Raw genomic sequence first — 18,130 nt, forward strand, 5'->3', positions numbered from 1 at the left:
TGAATATTCATGTAACTTGTGTTTCATATGAAGAAACCTTAGCAAGAGCTCCTTGAAACGTGTGGCAATGCAACTAACAAGGTGGGTTTTAAGATAAAAAACCTTAAGCAAAAACTGCATTTGCATTGAGGAAACAGAAGGTTTGGTGAAGAAAAAAGGGTATGTTTTTGCCACGTGACCCAACTAGGATGCAGTGCCCTCTAATAATAAGACGTGATGGGACAATTCATTTTGCCCTGCATATCCTGGGTTCACAGGAGAAGAAGCTCATGCTGAGAGTGACAGTTGAAGCCATGAGTTCCCATCAGTTGAATTACTCTTAAAAATCAGTACCAAAAGTTAGGCTAGAAACATATTTGTAGTGAATTTTGTTTTTGTTTCTTTTTCAATTACAGTTTATATATATTATCACGTTAGTTTCAGGTGTACATCCCAGAGATTGGACATTATATAACTTACTAAGTGATTATCCTGATAAATCTCACACCCATCTGACACCATACACAGTTATTAGAATATTATTGACTATATTCCCTATGCTGTACTTTACATCCTCTTAATCTTTTCCGTTTTTTCACCCAGCTCCCTAATTCTCCTCCCATCTGGAAACCCTCAGAAAGTTCTCTGTATCTATGAATCTGTTTCTGCTCTGCTTGTTCATTTCGGTTTTTAGATTCAATTGTTGATAGATATATATTTATTGCTATTTTGTTGTTAAGATTTTTTTCCCCTCATCTTAAAGAAGACCTTTTACCATTTCATATAATACTTGTTTGGTGGTAATGAACTCTTTTAACTTTTTCTAAATGATAGAGTTTCTGGGTAGGTCCTTGATTTTCATCACTGAATATTTCTTGCCAATTCCTTCTGGTCTGCAAAGTTTCTGTTGAGAAATGGACTGACAATCTTATGGGAACTCCCTTGTAGATAATGAACTGCTTTTCTCTTGCTGCTTTTAAGATTCTTTCTCTGTTTTTAACCTTCATTATTTTAATTATGGTGTATCTTGGTGTGGGCCTTTTTGGGTAAAACAATTCACAATACTTCCTTCTCAACTTAGACTTGCTTTCAGTGCTGCTGTATATTTCAGTGGAAGGTAGTGAAAGTTTAAAAAAAGAAACCCAGATAAGATGATTCTGAAAAATCTCTATATATAAAAGCCCAGCAACTGGAACAGCAGAACGACTGGCACAGCTGGTTGTTATGATGTCCACTGTGGCAGCCAACCAGCCAGATCCGGGCCCTGATGGGCCCCCAACACCTCGATCGGGGGCAGGAGTGGGGCCAGTGGCCCCTCCACCCAACCCCTGTTGGCGGTCCCCAATGGGCTCCTATCAGGGTGGGCTGGCCGGACCCCACCCATGCATGAATTCCTGCACCAGGCCTCTAGTAATTATATAAATAAGCAATATTTGAGTCTAAATTTTCTTTATGTTCTGACAATTTGAGAATTAGAAGGTTGGTTTCTTATTTTTATTTTTCAGAAAAAATACACTACTTTTATTTTTATATGATTTATGTATTTTTGTGATTTGAAGAGATGCTTCTGTACTTTAAAAGTAATTGCAACTTTAATTCTCAGTTACATTAAAATTACTAGTAATTTCTGGTTGTTTATGAAAAGGACAAAAGTTAAACTCTGTGTGTTTGAGAATATATTGTAAAAGTGCATAAACTATAATTTTTCAGCTATTTATTATATACTTTTAGAAATAACATCAATATATCTTAGGACTTTTATAATCTGTATAGACAAGTTTTAATTCATTATAGAATAAAGTCATGAATCATGAATTTAAAGATTATTCATTCAAGAAAGAGAAAGTTTTCATATTAGGAGCCAGCACTATATTAGGAGCTGAAAATAGAATCATAAATAAAATGCCAACCCTGCCTTTGGGAATCTCAAATCAGCTTACTAGCTAAACACAACACCACATATTTCTGGCTTCACTAAGTTGGATGTGAAGATTTGTGAAAACTTTCTATCAGCACTAAACTATTCATGGAAGGGAGAGAGATTCTCTGTGTATACAGGGAGAAGGGTTAAAACAAAACAGTCATGTTTAAAAAAAGTCATTAATCCCACAATGCATTACAAATGCCCTTTGATGTGAGATATAAAAATCACATTAGAGGCATGATAGTAGAAATGTGCAAGTTGAAGTACCAAAACATTATTAGTTTTTATAATCTTTTAAAAATATATATTTTATTGATCTTTGGATAGAAAGGAAGGGAGAGGGAAGAGAGATAGCAACATCCATGAAAAAGAAACATCATCAATAGGCTGCCTCCTGCACACCCCCTACCGGAGATTTAACCCACAACCCAGGCATGTGTCCTAACCAAGAATCCAACCAGTGACCTCTTGGTTCATGGGTCTATGCTCAACCACTGAGCAACATCAGCCACGCAAAATTCTTTTAAAAAAATTATATATATATATATGATGCAGCATTATATATGCTACTTACCCTGAATTTTAAAGTTTATACTTTAGAAGATTAAAATACTAAGGATAATATATATATTTTAAATACAGGTTTGTACATACAATGCTTTAGTTTTTTTTAATGTTTAAATTTTTATTTATTTCTGAGAGTAATGGAGAGGGAAAGAGAGATAGAAACATCAATGATGAGAAAGAATCACTGATTGGATGCCTCCTGCATGCCCCACACTGGGGATGGAGCCCACAACCTGGGCATGTGTCCTGGCCTGGAATCAAACCATGATCTCCTGGTTCATAGGTAGACGCTCAACCACTGAACCATGCAGCCCGGGCCAATGCTTTGCTTTTTATAGTGCCTTGAATCTCTATGTTGGCAAGGATAACAAAGAGTTAGAAGTTACTTGGTGCTACCAAGGAACAATTGAATCTGGAAGTATTGTCTTAAAAATGCTGTGACCTACTCACTATAGACCAAGAACCATACCGTCTGTCAGTACTCTAAGCTTTTCTCCCTATTCAATACTCAAATTATTGACTGGATCATGAACTGGAGAATATTTTGCAGATTAAGTAGGGCTGCTCTGACTCTTCTGTAATGCAATTGCTTGTACTCAAGAATCCTTACACAAAGAGGTTATAAAAGTGTGTAGTATTGGGATAGAAAAAAAAAGAAGAAGATAAAGAGAAATGAGTAATGAAATGAAAACAAGGGGATACATGAGAAAATGTAAAAAATAAAAGATAGGAGATTGATTTAAAATGCTCATTGTGGCTTGGTTTTGAGTAAGGTTCAATAAGATCATGATTAGGATAGTGATCATGGAAATGTAAATTTTAAAAAGAAAATATACATTATGTATGCTATGCAGATGTGGGCACCATTGATTTTCTGCAACCTAAATTTGTAATAAGTCAAAATAAACAATAAAATTATATATACATATTTCCATATATACTTTTAATATATATTTACTATACACATATCTCACAATAAGAGTATTTCTAATTGTACTATTAATTTGTTGTTACCCAAATAGGTGTAAAATAATGACATGAGCATGAATCTTAGAATCAGAAAGTTTGTATTCTAGAGCTAAATCTGTCTTATAATCAGATATATGATACTAATAAGATTATTTGACCTCTCCAAGTCTTTTATGTCTACAGTGTATTGAAGATTAAATAACAACATTATGTAACCCAGTGATGGCGAACCTATGACACTCATTGTTTTGGTTGATTTTTCTTTGTTAAATGGCATTTAAATATATAAAATTAATATCAAAAATATAAGTCTTTGTTTTACTATGGTTGCAAATATAAAAAAATATCTATATTTGACATGACACCAGAGTTAAGTTAGGATTTTTCAAAATGCTGACATGCCAAGCTCAAAAGGTTCACCATCACTGTAACCTCATAAGCCTTCCCTGAAATTTCTTTGTAAACTGGGCATCAGGATGCTGCTCCCATAATTATGTGTACAAGTGGTCTGTAAGCTTTAAAGCACTTTACAACTGCTTGATACAGTGATGATAATATGCTTTAGAAAATGCTCATGTGCATCAGCCTAAATGTGTCCTGTCCATGTAAAGTAAATTATTGAATAAATGTAGTTTTTAATTTTTGTGCATAATTAGTAAAGAATCCCAGGCAGTATACATTGTCTTCTCCTTCTTCTCTTTCTTCTTCTTCTTCTCCTCCTCCTCCTCCTCTTCCCTCTCCTCCTCCTCCTCCTCCTCCTCCTCCTCCTCCTCCTCCTCCTCCTCCTCCTCCTTCTTCTTCTTCTTCTTCTTCTTCTTCTTCTTCTTCTTCTCAACATCTGTCCATCCATGATAGAAATATATTTGGGGAGGAAAAATCACCCCTTTGTGATCTCCAGTGCTTTGTCTTCTGAAATCATTTATTTTAAAGACATAACAGTGAAGACATAAATTTATTGTTATTTTTAATCATATAAGCACTCATGGAAGTATAGTGTAGGTTATAGCCATGCAAAATATATAACTTTATCCAGTGCTTTAAGAAAACAATATTTTTAATATATTTTTTATTGAATTCAGAGAGGAAGGAAGATGGAGAGAGAGACAGAAACATCAGTGATGGAGAGAGAATCATTGATTGGCTGCCTCCTGCACATCCCCCACTGGGGATCGAGCCCGCAACCCAAACATGTGCCCTTGACTGGAATTGAACCCGGGACTTTTCAGTCTGCAGGCCCAGATTCTATCCACTGAGCTAAATCATCTAGGGCTAAGAAAAAAATGTTTAAAGATCAAGCTAGCTCAATGTCATTAAGTGACAGACATCGGCATGAATGGGATTTCCATCTTTTGTTACATGTGAAAGATGAAAAAAAAAAAATTCTAGAGAGAAGTTGCTAAAAAAAAAAAAAAAAAGTCAAATTTCTCCAAAAGCATAAAATGAAAAAGACCTTAACAGGAATGTATGGATATTTCAAAATATCATTGATGCTATCAAGGAGAAACTTCTTTGTTGTTTTTGCTACTTCAATTTAAAATAAATAATATTTTAGAAGGATGTCTATTTATAAAGATTTGGGAAATTTTTTAGTGAGCAAAAAATTCTAAAGGAAGAGATACATTATTTCCCATGGAATGAATTAATTTAAAACTTTTTATAGAGATATTAGAAAATATGTGTGAAGGATTCTAAAGAAATTCAACCCATTTATCCTAAGTATAGCAAGAAAACAATGTAGGATTATGCAAGGAAATAAAACAACATACATATACTGAGGTTATATATATAATAGGAAAATTTGGCTGTAACACATGTTCATTATAGTCTTGTTCTCAAAGCATATTCAAGGATTGAGAAAAATATTTCCAAAACTGTATGATTCAGAAAGGCAAAATATAAATTTGTAATGTAAAAAATCTTTCTGTATATAGCATTAAAGATTGGAGAAATACATACCAATACTAGGGGCCCAGTGCACGAATTTGTGCACCTTGGAAGGAACTGTGGGCCACAAGGCTGTGGTGGGCTCAGGAGCGGGTCTTGGCCCATTCTCAGCATCCCTGCCTGGCCCCTCCCACTGTGGCCCCCAGTCCCCTGTCTGCTGGCAGCCCTGCTCCTGCCACTGCCACTCCCATGTGCTGCCGGTGCAGGCCCCTCTCCTATCCGCTGATGGCACAGCAGATGTGAGAGGCAGCTTTCTGCCCTGATCACACCTCAGGAACAGGGGGAGGTGTAGAAGCCCCAAGGGCGAATCAGGGCTGGCAGCTGCCTCTGGCACCCACTGATAGCGCCAAGTGATTGGGGCTGGTGCTGGGCCCCCGCAGCGGGTTCAAGCAGGGCCAGTGCCAGCAGCAGGTGCAAGTGATGGGTGGGACCACAGTGTGCCACCAGAGGCTCATCCCAATGACAGCGATTGGTTCCCTACCTTGGTCTGGTGCCCCAGCTCACCTGCTCCACCATCCCACTGTAGCCAACACCCACCATGTTCTGCACTCTGCCACCTCCTGCCGATTCCCGCCACGTTCTGCACACACCCCTGGTGGTCAGCGCGTGTCACAGCAACCGATTGTTCGGTTGTTCCATTGTTTGGTCTATTTGCATATTAGCCTTTTATTATATAAGATAACAACACACTTCTGTTTAAATGATAGTACTGTGTATAACAGATAATTAAAATATCTTCATTTTTCCATATTTTAAATATTTCCTATGTTTTACAAATGCATTATTTTTATTGAGTGCTTATTAAATATCTAGAAACTTTTCAGTTGAAATGGTGAAAGTGAGCTAAATATATTTGCTAAGAAAATGTACCATTATTAAATATCAACAATTCTGCTTAGATGTAACCAAATTCTGGTTTGTAATTCAAAGGAGTGTGTATGTGTTGCTGTTATGTTTTCTGCAATAATTGATCTAAACTCAATTAATTGTGACACAGTCCAGTGCCGTTTTAAAGAATGACTGATGTAGAATATGAGGAATGACTTCCCATTGGAAGAGTTTTGTTACAAAACAAATAAAACCAATTCTCAAAATGTGTAGAAAGTTCGTATCACAGAAAGCAGCACCAGTGAAATAAAAGTTTGGGATTTTTTTGCTTGTTTTGTTTTGTTGTTAGTTTTAAAAATCTACACTAAGGAGAAGCTGAAAGAAATTTTAAAAACTCCTTTTACATTCTTTTAATAAGTTAAGTTTTAAATTTTTATTGCAATAAAGGATGTATCCATTTAAATAAGTCTTCTTTTGTAAAAGGTAATTTAGTTCTGCACAATAATCTGAACCCAGCAAAGCACACCTGTAAGGACCATTGCACATTTCCCCTACTTGCCTCATTAGACTCAGCGTTCAAAAGAGATCAACCACTTGGCTGAATTGACAAAATATGCATTTTCCCTTTTGCTGATATGCTGTTTATGACAGAAAATATCGCGTGTGTTTTTTTCACTCCTCTAAAGCATTTCAACTTTCATTCAGCGATTTCAACATGCTCTCCATCTCACTAGCAATCTGTTAGTGATCTGCTTCTTTCATCTCTCCACAGATTTGTCCTAATGAAACCATTATGGCTGAACTGTTTTTCATCCACCTTTATTCCATCTCGATACATAATGATGATCTCATTTTACTTTTAGAAACACTGACACATAGCCACAGTTTTGAGTTGTTATTTTTATGTTTCTTAAAAATAATTGATTCTCTAAATATTTTATTATGTGTATTTATTGAAGGTGAGTACAAGACAGTAACACTGCTTTTATTCGGGAAGATGGTAAAATGGAATTAACAGTAGATGCCTCTGGATTCAGAAGGAACTGAGTTCAAAGCTCTCTGCTATTTAGAGTGATGTGATCCTAAATGAGTAGCTGACTTCATTAAACTTCTGCTAATTTATAGGGTGCTGGGGTCCAACCCCAGCAGGTCCAGGGGTCCCCAAAGGTGTAGACGGAGTCGGCGAAGAAGGAATGACACGGAGGCAGCCTTCGGGTGATCATCATAGCCAGGTTCCTTGCCAGGATCTCCAGCCAAGTTCTGGTCTGGATCTCCAGCCAAGTTCTGTTCAGGATCTCCAGCGAAGTTCTGGTTAGGATCTCCAGCCAGGTTCTGTAGCCATGTTCCCTCGCTAGGTTCTCCAGCCAGGTTCTATCCAGGTTCTCTAGTCAGGTTCTCTTGCCATGTTCTATCCAGGTTCTGTAGCCAGTTTCTTTCCAGGATCTTTTGCTGTGTTCTCTTGCTAGGTTCTGTCTCTAGGTTCTGTGGCCAGTTTCTGTCCAGGATCTTTTGCCATGTTCTCTCCAGCGAAGTTCTTCTGTCTCTAGGTTCTGTGTCGGTTCTGTGTCTAGGTTCTGTTCTCTTGGTTCTGTCTTCTAAGTTCTGTCTTCTAAGTTCTGTGTCTTGCTGTCTTGTTACATCTGTATTTATACCAGTTGATTCAATCCTATCAATCTCTATTCCAAAGGTTAGGGCGTTTCTTATCTCCATTCCAGGGAGTAAAGATTATGTAGCTTAAGCATGATTGTTCATAGTTAAAGTGATTATCCACCTGGCACTTAGTTGAGGGGTTTTATTCCCTCCCTAACTTCAGGGGAAAATCCCTACCTGGGGAAACAACCTTTCTCAGAGAGGAGACCTTGGTTAGAACACATAGTGCCAAGAAGGTGAGCAAACATATTAAGAACAGTATGCCATATATGCCAGGTCTCTTGAAACAGCAAGGATGGACCGGCTCCCAGCAATAGGGTTGCTATAAGTATTAATTGAGAAATGTGTATAGAATAATTAGCCCAGTCCCCAGTTACTAGATGCCAAACTACATGCTTTACAGGAATACAGCCTGTTCTTATGACTGAAGGCTGATATTATAGATGCATGCATTTAAGCCATCTTTAATATCTAGTATTAGCACATGTATACATTTTTACATGTCTTTATGTGTCTATATCAAGTTATTCTTTTTTATACCTTCTTCCATGGTACCTAACCATAAAATACTGAAGGATTTTCTAATCAGTTTTCATTGATTTTTTGTGATCATATGGACAGATAACCACCTTTATTCTGTTTCAGTTCCTTTTGTTGTTTTATTCCTATTTTTTAACAACTAAATTTATTGAGGTGACATTGGTTAATATAGTGATATAGGTTGCAAGTGAACAATTCTATAATACATCATCTGTATATTGCATTGCTCGCTTACCACCCAAAGTCAAGTCATCTTCTGTCACCATATATTTGCCTCCTTTTGCCCTTTACTACCTCCTTCACCTTCCTTCCCTCTGCTATACACCATACTGTTTTCTGTGTCTGTGAGTTTTTGTTTGTTTGTTTGTCTCACTTGTTCAATTGTTGCTTTCAATTTTATATCCCACACATGAGTGAAATCATATGGTTCTTGCCTTCTTCTGTCTGACTTATTTCACTTAGTATGATATTCTCAAAATCCATCCATGTTGTCACAAATGGTAGTATTTTATATTTCTTTATGGCTGCGTAGTATTCCATTGTATGTATGTACCACATTTTTAACCCAATTATCTATCAAAAGACACTTTGGTTGTTTCAATGTGTTTTTATTTTTTTTTTTCCATCCAAAAAACCTATTAGTATCAATAAACAAATACAGTAAAGATTCAGTCTGTTCCATGCCTTCCTGGTTCAGGTCTTATTTTGTTGGTCAACTCATTTTGTTCACTAGAGTCCACAAATAAGTAAGATCATGTTTGTTAGTTGTATTTGAAACCAGGACAAGTGAGGTTTTATTCTGTCTCACTTGAGAGCGATTGGTGTATGTTGTAAACATTAGCACCTTCTAGAAACATTGTAGGCATTAGATTGGTATTTGTGTTTCAAAGTGTGGGAAGTACTTATATTTTAAACTTCTGATGGTCAATTTTTATAAATTAATGAATAAGTATAAAGTTAGATATTATTAAAAACATTAAATTACCCACAGAATGTAAAGAGTTAGAATTTTTAAAATTTATTTTTCTCAAGTGTATCAAAAAATCTGAATATGGAATCTTAATGTATTAGACATCTAGAAAAATGGAAATTTCAATAAAATTTTATAATTCTTCTAATAACCTAGAATATTAAATGATATAAGAATGCATATGTAATTTACCAAGTATTTCTATCCAGAAATTTGATATTAATCATTGACAAAATAAGCCTCAATAATACATAGAAAATATATAATACCAATTGACTTACTAATATTAAACATTCTCATTCTAGAATCAGGAAAAAACATTAGTCTCTAGAACTTAAGTTTAAAGACAGTGGTAGGGAAATCTACAAATAGTGAATACAATCACAAAATGCAAAATAGTTCTTACATACACCCAATAACGATTTTTCAAAGTAAACATGGATAAGAGCTCTAAGTATATTTTTAAATAAAGAAGAAAACATTATAGAATATATATGGCCACATCTTCAAAAAAAATGGTCTTTTACTCAAAAAGGAATGTTAAGCAATTTAATTTATTTTTACACCATTTGCTCACTCTAAAAAACAAGTATTCAGCTGTATATTTTAATATACTATTTTGGAAGAGCACAGATAATTTTTGGCACCCTAACTTTTTCAAGCCAAGAAGTACTCTACTTAAAACTGGCTTCAGTTTTCTTTTCTGTTGTATATTTTTGCTACATTTTCATAATTCGTTCTGCCTAAAATACAAACACACAGATGGCAAGATACTGTTACCAGCCATAGGTTAAAGTAAGTTTGTGTGTATTGGTTAGAAAATATCTATGAAATGTAGTATTCATAGACACTAAACAGAATCCGTGTTCTCTAGATATCTTATAATATAGCTACATATGGAGTACTTTAATGATCACAAGATATGCTTCTTAAATTAGTGAAAAATTATGCAGCCTTTGGAGTCCAAGCCCAACTTTATTCCAGTTTCTCAGCAGAATGAAAGAAAACATTTTGCTAACTATAACTTAAGGAAATGAAAATTTATAAAAAGGAAAATATTTTGGAATTGAAGCTATTTGACATAATCTGATATATATGTAAAGTATTTGGTATTCTTCATGTATTTACTTTGTAGTCTTTTAGAGAGATACATATGTATAAGGAATCCATTTTCTTTAACTTGATAGCAATAAACATTTTTAAAATCTACTGGCTTATTATACTTATTTATTTTCAATTCAATTTTATTACCATGTAAATACATAGAGTTCTAATGAAGAAGCTATTTTTGTTCCTAAAACAGAAAATTAATTAATTTAAGCATTTTTAGTTGCACAATTCTAAACATCAGTGTTGTTTTAAAATTTAACTGAGAGGAAATAGAAGGTGCAACTATACCATATTAAAAACATGGCTAACTTCCAGAGAAATCCATATAAAATGTGTCCTCTAGATTTAAAATATTGGGAAATGAAATATAGCTAGATAATTGATTCAATGGCTAAAAGAGAGATATAAGTGAGAAATTCAGTGGAAATATCACATTTACTCATTATTGGTATAATATGGAAACATGAAGAAAAATTAATCACATTTACAAAAAATATTACTGTTATCCATTTAGAGTTAAACATGTTACTGTTCAGAGTAGTACAAAAGTTTTAATAGTGAACTTTTAATTTTTAATCCAGATATTTTTTTTGTCTCAACAACAATGTTAAACTAGTCATTGAGATTTTACCAATACTTTCAATTTCTTTGATTATGTAAATGTAGTCTCTATGTTTAAGGGTCAAATTTCTTTCTAGAAATAGGACATTATTTACCTCTTTATAATTAACTCCTTGCTTGTTTATCTACTTTAACTCACATTTTAGTTTCACATAATACTTTGCCTTTTAGCTGTTTCCAGTAACTAAAAATAGTCAATATATAAATAACTAGGTGCATTTATAACAAGAAACACTGTGCTATTCTGATGAAGTGGATGATTGATTAATTGTGTCAACATAATTATTCTCTTTATTCAAATGCATGTCTTTCCTTTTGTTCTTCAAGTTATTATTTATAAATTATATTCATTCTTGAAAACTGGGAAAAAGTGTATACTAAATTTACTAATTGCTGTCCCCCCAAACCCTGATATTTTTGCTCTTTAACTCATGATTAACTCTGTGAAAATTAGCTTGCAATTTGAATGATATACTATTGCTATTGAATGATAAATATTAATTCATAACAAAAATTAAAAGTCATCAATTTATTTTTGCTTAGTTTGGTTATCTATAACCTCTCCGAATCAGAGAAGTAGATGGGACATATCGTATTTCTACTATACTGTTTATTTTTTTTTCTACATCACCTCCCATACTCAAGCAATGCGATCAAACTCTGGAAACAGGCACTCGAGAGCTAAAAATGTAGTAATAGCCTACGAGTAAGTGAACTAGAAAGTCTTGTATATGAAGTGATTTGAAGGACACTAAGGAATTTCCCTTGCAGCTCCTGAAATTCTACCATTATACATTCATTGCTTTGAGTAAATCATTGTGCCCCTCACCCCAGCTTCCCCTATAGGACTTCACTACTCAATGCAATTGATTTTACCTGAGTATGAATTCATTTATCATAGCATTTTCTTTGTGACAAAAGAAACCAGGAGAAAATGGCAAGTCTAGCTTCACAAGGAGAGGAAAGGGAGTGCTGATAGCTGGAAAGACTAGGCAAACGTTACTTTTCATAATTTTGTAAAATTACTTCTTTTATATGACTTGCTGGGATTGTAATCTTCTCCACCTGAATGCTGTAAAATTGACATTAGGTACTGAAGACAATGGGGCTGTGAAGAAAGGCAGAAATCCAGTGCAAGAGGGGAGCGGAGACTGCCCTGGCCCGTGTGTCTCAGTTGTTTGGAGCAACCTCCACTGCACGAAAGAATAGTGGGTTCAATTCCTTGTCAGCGCACATACACTGGTTCTGGGTTCCATCCCCAGTTGCCTACAGGAGGCAACCGATTCTCACATGGGTGTTTCTCTTTCTTTCTCTCTCTGTTTCCCTCCCTCTCTCTCTCAAAAAAGAAGAGGAAGGCAACTCATCCTCTGGAACTAGTGAACATTCTCTACTTCTTTCTATCCTCTTTAATCCTATTGCAATAGGAAAAATCAGGCTCCATAAACTAATATATTATTTAGCTTGTATCATTTAAAATAACCTCAAATAACCATAATACATGATCTTTCTCTTTTAAAGAACCTGTGTATTGTTATTTTTGTCGTCATGTCCATCCTCATTACAATTAGTTAATTTTGCATCCATTTGGGGGACAACACCTCAGTGATTTGTCAGATTCTGTCTTGATCCATGGAAGCAAGCAACTTCTCTGAGAATGGCCATAACCCTCATAATACCCCTGGCCAATTGTGCAGGAAGTCATTCCCTCCCAATTTCTGCAATGAGCAACTTATTCCCTAAAGTGTGAGATTTGATTACCTTTTCTCAGCATGCATTCAGACAAATGTTATTATTGGTCATAAAATTATCCAGCCCAGTGACCTATGGTGACAGTGAATTTCACAAGGTGACTGCCTGCTGAGTGAAGCATCTCCTTGTATTTGTTCTAAATATTTTATATTATGGTGCTTGAAGATAAAGGGTGTAACTTCAAATGTTTAAATACAGTGACACTGGCATTGTGGTTGGCAAGATTTTAACATATTTCTCATTTGCCTTCATGGAGTAGGGTTGTAAAATTTAGCAAGTAAAAATACAAGATTCCCAGATAAATTAAAATTTATAAGAAATAATCCTATATAACAAAGAGCTAAAATGTAAATGGTCATGACACCCTTGTGCCCTCGTGCCCTTGTGCTGGGGCTGGGGGGCCTGAGGCCATGTCCCCTGCTCCGGAGCCAGGCGTGGGGACCTGAGGTTGCATCAGGGGACCTGAGGCTGCACTCCCCACCCAGCGGGGCTTGATGGGGGACCTGAGACTGTGCCACCCACCTGGCGGGGTTAGATAGGGGATCTGAGGCTACACACCCCCACCCGGCAGGGCTTGATGGGGAACCTGAGGCTGCTCCTCCCACCCTGTGGGCCTTTACGGGGATGAGGCCAGCCGGGTCTGGGTCTCCCACAATTTCGAGGCAAGTGGGTGGGTGGGGACTTGACTCTGGGTCCCGCAGCGCACTCCAGACTCTGACAGGAGGGAGATTTTCATATACTTTTTACTGATTTTCTTTCATCTCTGACACTTCTATTATAGAGAAAGGGCAAATAACAATATTAAAATATTTCCTCTAATCCCCTTTTAATGTGCATGAATTTCATGCACCAGGCCACTAGTTTTATTATAAGTATGGTCCATGCAATATTTGGGTCACCTTTACACCAAATTTTTAAATGTGTTGTGTATCAGAAATTCAAACTTAACAGGGCATTCTGTATTTTATCTGGCAAACTGTTATTTTAACCTTTGCTTCACCAATTGGTATTACTACTGGTTGTGTTTATCTAAATCATTGATTCAATTCACTTTCTTTAAGTGTTATATACAAAGAAATGTTACCATTTGTCCAAAGTTCTTCTTTGAATCCCTGAGAAATTAGCTAGGGTGTAATGTTTGTTAAAAATATGTTAAGTTGAAACCCCAAATCTATTTGTTAAAAGAAAGAGAATGGACAAGGACAAGTCAAATGAGATTTGGTTTTTTCTTTCAGTATATTCTTCTAGCCGACCCTGAAACACCTAAAAATGTCCATTTCTTTTTCTCCTCTGTTGGAACTGTTCTCATGCATGGATTTCTATGTAAAATTCATAAATGACTGCTGAATTGTGCCTGGTTGCATCACTGAATCTAGATTTAACTTTTGTCTTAATACAGTTGTCACCATAGGGAAACTGTAGCACAGGAAGGTCATGAGAACACCTACTCGAATGTTAGCGCATTGTTATTCTCTGTGCTGCACCTGTGGCTGGTAGAGATTATCTGGGGAGAACAACACTAATACATACCCTCAGAGGAAGTTGCTGAGCAAGGCAAGGTAGGTACTCTGCTAGCAGTGAATAAATCTGATTGCAAATATTTCCTGCTTCACCAGCAAAATGAAGGTGGGGCCTTCATTCTACTTGAGCAAAATTCCATAAGCAGAACACTCGGAGTGATGCAATTCCATGCATGCCTATGTGGGAGAAAATTTATTTCTGTGACTGACCATAAACCCATTGACACATAGCATGAGCTCTTTCTATAGTGACTGCCAGACTACAGGAATTGTTTATGGCTTTGTCAGTACACAGTGAGATAGGCACTATAAAGTCTCTTTGGAGCAGGCGATGCAGATCCTCTTAAAATTCTCCAGAGAAATTCAGATGCTTCAGTGTAGTTGTTGTCGGGTGTGTTCCCTGTATCAACTTTAGCTATAACTGAAGAAAAACAATAATTACTCTGAACAGAGGAGGCCGAGTACTTCATAAACATACAGCATAGTAATGACTCAAAGTGAGACCCACGGGAAGGCACATTTGGGCCCCTGACCACATCTTTTGTGTGACACTCAGAAATCCTATTTTGCTTTGGATCTACAGAATTCTATTTTAGAGTGGAAAAAAACAACAGTTATAAAAATGAACAATGTATCATGCACATCATGGTGGATGTTATTGGAAAGAGATGAAAAGCAGATTGACACCAGTGCTCTCAGTGTAGCTGATGTTATGAAGAGGCCATGTGCATATCATGCTGTATAGAACTGTGCATCCAAGATATTTTGAAAGTAATTTTACTTCTTTTCTATAGGCAGTCACAATCTAAAGCCAGAGAGTAGGGAATTGGATAGTCAAAAGAATGCCTAGAAATAGGTAATTAAATGCCTCAAAAGTTTCAGCACAAATGAGAATGGGGGGATATACTTTTGTATATTTTTCCTTGTTTAGGAAATATAATCAATGGTAATAACATATAGAGAGCTTGCAGTATGTCTTTAATAAAAAAGTAACTATCATCTCTACCATACCTATTATTGTTAGTGATAATACCAGATAGAGATGAAGTACCTTATTGTAATTTCTATTTTACAAATGGGTATGTTGGTTGTGTTCACACATTTCATTACAGGATCAAGAGCAAAAGAAAGAGTGGAGTAACAAACCAAACAAAACAAAACACCAATCAAACCAAGTAAAAGCATGCTCTTTCTATTATACCTTCCAACCAGTAGTTCTTTAAGGAAATGATTTTACCCCTCAAAGCAGACAGATTTGGCAATGTCTGGAGATATTTTGGGTTTCCACAACTGTGGAGGAGGAAAAAGAGAGGAATCTAATCAGTAGAGACCAAGATGCTGCTAAACATCCTACAATGCACAGAAAAGTGCCTACAACAAAAATGTGTAGCCTAGATTTTGAGGTTCAGCCACAATAATTTAGAAGAAACAGGCTGCTAAACTACTTTGGTACCTCTGTTAGTTTTATCATTTAAAAAAGAAAATTCTTTGTTATACTTCAAAATTACTTAGGTAATGGAGCAGAACATCCATGACATCAAATATTCCTTTTCAAGATACAGGTTTAGTGCCCTTGTAATTCAACCATTTCATGATCTAGTTGTTTTCTCCAAGGAAACAGGTGAATTATAATAAATAAAATTATTGGAATTTTAATAGCCATTTTAATTAGGACACACACACACACACACACACACACACACCTACCTTATCCTTTTCCCAAACTTAGAGGCTTCAGTCTTATTCTAGTTACCTATACTCAAAATCATATAGCTGTTCATTTATGCTCAGGCAAGAACATTGTTGTCAGTGGTCTTAATTTAGAATTTTATTATATCTTACCTTTTTTTTTTTTTGAAAAATCTCTCCTTTATCTGGTCTGGTCTATGCACACAAAAATTTGACTCAATCATTCCCTGGTTTAACAATAACCACAAAATAAACAAACAAGCAAACAAAAACCAATTTGTCTCTAGCTTAGTTTCAGCTGCAAGTGAAACGTTAGTGGCTAAAGCCATTCAAAGCTCTGTTCCATAATGTTCTCAGGAATTCAGACTACTTCCAGATCACTATTTTTTCATCCCTACAGTACAGCCTTTGTCTCATTGTCCAAGGTAGACACTCTAAGTCCAGATTTCTGATCCATGTATAGGAAATGAGGAAGAGAAAATGGCAAAGAAGGACACGACCTATTTCTTTGAGGACATTTCCTGGAATTTGCACACAGAACTTCTGCCTCTGTATTTTCAGGGGTAACGTAGTCCTGTGATGACATCCAGGTGCCAGGGAGGCTAGGATATGTAATTATTGTTTTAGGTAGCAAGTCTATAGGAGTTTAGTTGCTAAAGAAAGAAGAAGAACTTAGATAAGGAAAGACAGCTATCATTCTCAGCCACACAAACAAAAAAGCGACCCTCATTGACAAGACAGGATTACATTACTGAACACGACAACTGAGGCTTCTAAAATAAGCCTCAGTTAGCATGTCAATGTCCTTGTCACAGTTTACGATCTCTACCACTGCCAAACCTTCTTTAACCTTGCCAACATTACTGTAGTTTCTTCTTTTAGTCTTTCATTCTCATTCTTCTTGTTTTCCAGTGACAACACTATTCATACTTTGAAGCTGAACTTAGATTTTTAAACCGTCCTCTGACTCCAAGTGTCATGCCAGCTGCCACTGCCACTTCGGTTACCACTAGATGTGCGGGTCACATGATCTCAGCAGCAGAGCAGGATGCACAGCAGCCTGGAACTGTTGTAGTTTCCTCTTGTTCTGGGCCCCACCCAAAACTAGCAGCTCTTTGAGGGGTTTGGCAAATGGGCAAGAGTAACACACCCAAGTGAACAATATGCTGCCTTTGAATTCCAAAGAGGACTCCTTCAGGATATTGATAATAATAAAGGTGTAATATGCTAATTAGACTGGACAGCTGAATGACCTTTTGGACATCATTCCAGACGAAGCCACCATAGTGGGGGGGCCGAGGCAGAGGCGGTTAGGGACAATCAGGCAGGCAGGCGAGTGGTTAGGGGTGACAAGGCAGGCAGGCAGAGGTGGTTAGGGGAGATCAGGCAGGCAGGCGAGCAGTTAGGGGCGATGAGGCAGGCAGGCAGAGTGGTTAGGGGCAATTAGGCAGGCAGGTAGGTGAGCGGTTAGGAGCCAGCAGTCCTGGATTGCGAGAGGGATGTCTGACTGCTGGTTTAAGCCTGATTCTGCAGGGATCCCTGCGGGATCAGGCCTAAACCGACAGTCGGACATCCCCCAAGGGGTCCTGGTTGCGAGAGGGTGTAGTCCGGGCTGAGGGACACCCCCACGCCCCATGCACGAATTTCATGCACTGGGCCTCTAGCACACAATAACTTTCCAGTTATTGATACAGTACTTGAACTAAGAGTTAGAGTCTGTGCTTTGTTCAGTGATATCTGTGTTTCTAGCATTGCTGTTCTTGAGTTCCCCAAGTTAGAAATTGAGAGGAAACCCCAGAGTAATATCCAGACAGATTTTATTAAACTTATGCTCAAGCACAAGGGAGGCAGCACAGAGGAAATTAAGGTCCTCTGAACTGCTCAGGGGCTTGCTTGGCTTGCCTGCTTTTATAAGCTGAGAACAAAGTAGACTTGCATGAAAATGAAGGCTTTTAGAAAAAGGCAGCCTTGCAGAATTTTTTATTTCACAGTGGGTGACTTCCTTTCCCAGCTGCGTTGTCTAGTAACTATGTTGGTGCCTGTGCTGTGGGGGCAAGAAGACATACCACT

This window comes from Myotis nattereri (genome assembly GCF_964212035.1).
Source record: "Myotis nattereri genome assembly, chromosome: 2".
NCBI lineage: Eukaryota > Metazoa > Chordata > Mammalia > Chiroptera > Vespertilionidae > Myotis > Myotis nattereri.